The sequence below is a fragment of the Hipposideros armiger genome, unplaced genomic scaffold (genome assembly GCF_001890085.2).
Source record: "Hipposideros armiger isolate ML-2016 unplaced genomic scaffold, ASM189008v1 scaffold_145, whole genome shotgun sequence".
NCBI lineage: Eukaryota > Metazoa > Chordata > Mammalia > Chiroptera > Hipposideridae > Hipposideros > Hipposideros armiger.
In genome coordinates this window covers 887797-892845 of record NW_017731495.1, presented here as the reverse complement: position 1 = coordinate 892845, position 5049 = coordinate 887797, and positions in this window count along the sequence as shown.

Genomic DNA, 5049 nt, shown 5'->3' with positions numbered 1-5049 from the left:
TCTGTCAAATTCATTTGCCATGAAACCCCTTTATAACATAACATTCCTTGATATACTCCAGAACTAAGTCTCTGTAAAATATACATCAGGAAATACTAGGTTAAATAAATCTATACACCTGTATTATGGAATACTTCACTGCTATTTAAAATGTTGTTAAAGAAGATTGATTGTATGGGATAAGCACTGTTGATATATCGTTGAATGGGGGGGGGGAAGCAGACTACATAACAGTGAATATTTTATTAACCTAATTTTGGAAACAAAATGAAGGTGTGTACAATTATAACAGATTTCATCTTTTGGTGATAGAATTACCAGTGATTTTTTTTTCTTTGTGCTCTTCTAGATTTTCCCAAGTTTCTACTATTAATAGGCATTCATTTTGCTATGAGGGAAAATATTATAGAGTTTTAAAGTTTTATTTTGAAATAATTTCAGAGTTACTGCTATAGGCTGAATGTGGTGTCCTCCCTGATCTGAACCTAATCTGAACTGTGAACTGTGATGGTATTTGGAGGAGGGGCCTTTGGAGGTGATTAGGTCATGAGAATGGAGCCTTCGTGAATGGGATTAGTGCCCTCATAAAACAGACCCCCCCAAAAGATCCCTTACCCCTTCCTCCATATGAAGACCCAGCCAAAAGACGGAGTCTATGAACCATGAAGTGGGCCTTTACCAGACACCAAATCTGCTAGTGCCTTGATCTTGGACTTCCCAGCCTCCAGAACTATGAGAAATAAATGTCTGTTGTTTATATGCCACCCAGTCTATGGTATTTTGCCACATTCTGTGATTCTTTCTCAGTCTTGCCTTGCCCTTAATGACCTTGATATTTTAGAGTCCTGCCTAGTTATTTGTAGAATGTTCCTCAACTGGATTTTGTCTGAGGTGTTCTCAGGTCATATTAATGTATTTTTGACATTTTGTGGGGGAAAAAATCACAGGAGTCATGCTGTTCCCCTCTCAGCGCATCATTATCAGGAATTACATGATGTCAATATATTTTTATACTGGTCTTGTTAACTTTGATCACTTAATAAGTATCTTGTGGGAAGATATNCTTATTATGTCTCCTTTCAGGCAACTGTCTTTGTTGAAGAAAGAGAGGCAGGTTAGTTATGTTGTGGTAGCTGCAACTATCTCTGTCTTTGCCAGTTAATAGTACCCAAAACATTGTACTCGCTTAATTTTTTTTAATGTTTTAAAAATATTTGATTCCAATTACATCAAAGAGTACCCTCTCTTAGAACCAGGCCTGCTGTCGGGGCAGTTGCTCTTTGGGGCCCTGAAGGGCATGTGGATGGTGGGATGCCCAGGGTTAACCTCCTCGGTATAGACATCCAAAGCTGGGAGCCAAAAGTCTAGTGACTAAGAGCTCTGGACTCTGACAGGCCTTGGTTCAAATGTCAGCTCCACACTCACCAGTGTGTCCTTGAGTGAGTTCTGAACTGCTCTGGGCCCCCTCTGGATCCCAAACCTATGTTTAAAACCGCTACGAAATCTGTTAACACCAGACAGACACCGCGCTCTTTGAATAATTTGACTCGGAACCATCTGCTTGAAAGCTGTCCCACAACCAGCCTATCTCCTCACCCTTCACCCCACTTTCTGGAGATGTCTTCAATCTCAAGAAAACTGAAGGCTGAGCCCACAAAAGATATGACACCGCCTATGAAAGCCTCACCCAAGATGCTTTCCTTTGGACTCGGTTTTAAATTAAACCTGCCCGCCTCCTGTGGACTGATAAAGGTAAGGCTTGGCTTTCTGGTCAGCCTTAGGCTACAGCCTAGGATGAGGAAGCAGCACAGACAAAGCAGAGGCAGAGACAGCATCCTCACTTAACTCAGGCAGTATTTGGGGAATGAAAGGACAGAGAACTCAGTTATTTAATTACCCTTCCCCGTCTCTGGAATGTAAACATTTTCTTTGTAAAGCCCGGAGCCCTCTCTTGTTTCCAACCAGCCGGGCTTTATTTCTGTGTCTCCTTCTGTTCTCGCTGCCCTTGACCCCCATGTAAGTGCCTTGTTAGATGACATGTGTGCACAGAGGGGCAGGGTGTTTCTTCCCCCCAAATTGATAAGACGTTAGACATTTTCTCCCTTATCAATTTTCCGTGGACTGGCCCTCTATTCCCTAACAGTGCTGGATTGGTACACACCGCAGACCCTGCTCAGAAACAAAAGGAAAAGCAAGAAGATAGAGATACACACAGCCAGCCTCCCTGGCTATTCCCAGCGTGTCCCACCGACCACGCTGTGTGGAAGGGAAATTGTTCTATCAGCGACTGTGTTAGATTCATGACCCCACCACAACCTTGAATTGGCCTTTAGTTGTCGCTGATGGGAGCTGAAGAACAGCGCCTGTCGACATGATTGCTACTCTCCAATGAATCAGAACATACAGGGCGCGGAGCAGCACATTAAACCAGCTACAGAAATATATCACTGTACTTTTATATAGATGTATTGCCTTTGCCCAGGCATATAAATGATTGGGCCAGCCACTTATTTTTTTTTCAAGGACTATAAATTTAAAATAAGCTAAGGGTTTTTACATTATGTTCTTTTTAAAAAAATCTTTTTTTAAAAAATCTTTGAAGTCAACAGTCAAATATGTAAAGATCATCTTATATCGATAGTTCAGCCACTGTCATTGGGAGGAAAGTCGGCCCTTGCCCCCTGCTCTCAGGTTCGTTCACGCACGGACACTGGTGTGTCATGTGTTGTCGTTTGCTAATTGATCTTTTTAAGAAGTAAGTGTTTCTCATATGTACTTCCTTGCCTTCTTATTGGAGAAGGTACAGCTCGCAAACTTAAGTTGTGATGTAAATCGACAGCAAGCTTCTTTCCCAGCCTAGAACTGGGTGCTGTAGGGTCAAGGTGTTTTTCAGAGAAAGCTAAGAGGAGGGAATCAGTGATTCTTAAATTGGGGGCTTCTAGGGTCCCACTGAGAATATGCTGAAGACCATGGACGTCTTCCTAGGAGCATGCATGCATGCGATCACCTGTATGCAAAATTTTTCATTTCACTTCAAAAACTCACAGATTCCCTGGAGCCCCTCCCTGGAGCCCAGGGTGAGATCCCCTGCCTTTGAGCTTTTCTTATGAAGCCATAAAGTTGTGACACACTCAGAGGTGGTGATCAGCTGTGAAACCTGCCTCAGTAACTGGTTACTAAGAGTAGGTAAAGTATAGACGTTGGCAAGTGATTTAGTTTTTAGAAGTCCATACAGTTGAGAAGATTCCAAGGTTTGCCTACAATGGCATCGCGCTCACTTGTCACCATAGGTCATTAGACCTTTTGTGATCTAACGCCTGCCAGTTTCCCCCACATCACCTCTTAACACTCTTCTCCTCGCCTCAAAAGCTCCAGTCACGTGACTTGCTTTCTAATTCCCAGCCAAGAAAGTTCCTTCCTGCTTTGGGTTACTTTTAATGCTGGGCAGAAATGTTGAATGTTCTAGGCACAGTTTGAACAAGACCACAATCCCTGTATCTGTATTTTGTGGAAGGAAAGATAATAGGCCCATGAATAAATCTGTAAGTTTGATCATTTTGAATGTCAGGAAGCAATTAAAATAGGGTGATGATGGGCTAGAAAGTGACTGATAGGGAGCCAGTTACTGCCTTTTGTGGGGAGATTTTAGCTGAGATGGGAGAAATGAGAAACAGCTGCAGGTGAAAGGAAACATTTGCTGCAGCAAGTGCAAATGTCCCGAGGCAGGAAACAACCTGGTTTGGAAGGTCAGAAAGGAGGCCATGTGGCATCTGATATGCTCTCTCAAGGAGAGACTTAAATGATCTGTGCTGTTGCCCACCTCATTGATATGCCAGGAGCAGTTGTAGTAGTTACAAATTAACTGCTTTATTCCCCTGCAATAATTTTGATTTTTTTTTGTCAAAATCTGGATATGCAAATTGAGGTAAGTCAAGACAATTTGAGAGGAGTAACCTGAGACCCAGAGAGGTTAAGTAATTTGCCCAAGGTCACACAGCTGGTTAATAAGTTAGCTTCGTGGTAGAGACCAGGGGAAAGCCCTGGCTTCGGCATTTGCAGGGCACCGTTCTTGCCTCATACCACTCTGCCTCCCAAGAGTCTTTATATAATTTGCCAAAGGTTGCTTTTCCTTGAAGACTAACCCTGGTGTCTTATTCCATATGCAATTATGGCCCAGAGACACACCATCATTACATGGTTTTTAGCTTTTATGAACTTTTGTTAAAAATCTAGCTTGGGGTTCCTGATTTTTTGGATCCACTTGTAGCCAAATGAAAGCTAAAAGTCTCTCACCCATAAAGGAAACCAAACAACACTATCCCTCTTGGCCAAGCATTGGGATCAATGAGACGATTTCAGGCTCTGACTTCTCACCTGCCTTTGGTTGGGGGGACAGTTGGGAGAGATGGCTTTCCAGTGTTGGATGTCCACATAGGGGGATAACCGTGCTCCCATGCCCCTTTGTCCCTCTGAGCTCCAAACAGCAACGGAATTGACAGCAGTATTGATTTTCAATAAGCGTGGGGATTTTCTGTTCTAATGGAATCAAATGATTTGAAAACATTTTTCAAACATGGAGACGGGTGAGTGAAATATTTTGGGTAGCTATAAACTGGACAAGAGTGAGCTAACTCCAGCCACTACTACATAACTAATCATCTTTGTACCAGTACTGAACTCGTTCATGAAAAAATGTTAAGAAAAAATCTAGTCCAGCCCAATAGTGAAATGCATTTTTAGTAAAAAAGTTGGGAAAAAAGAACGCTTCTCTAGTACCTCTGATAAAATTCAAGTTCACAGCCCTCTCCTCCAGCATCTGTAATCTGCCTTCTCTCCCTTAAGTTTCTCTCTCTCGCACTGCTGGGAGGAATGTTTATGAGTCAATCCTTCAAGAGCACACTTTGCCTACTGGATATCAAGAAGCTCTAAAAAACTATGTAGACTTTGACCCAATAATCGTACTTCTAAGATTTGATTGTAAGGAAATCAGAGCTACCTACAAAATTGTATGGCAAGATAGTTACAGCAGGTTTATTTAAGATAGTGAAA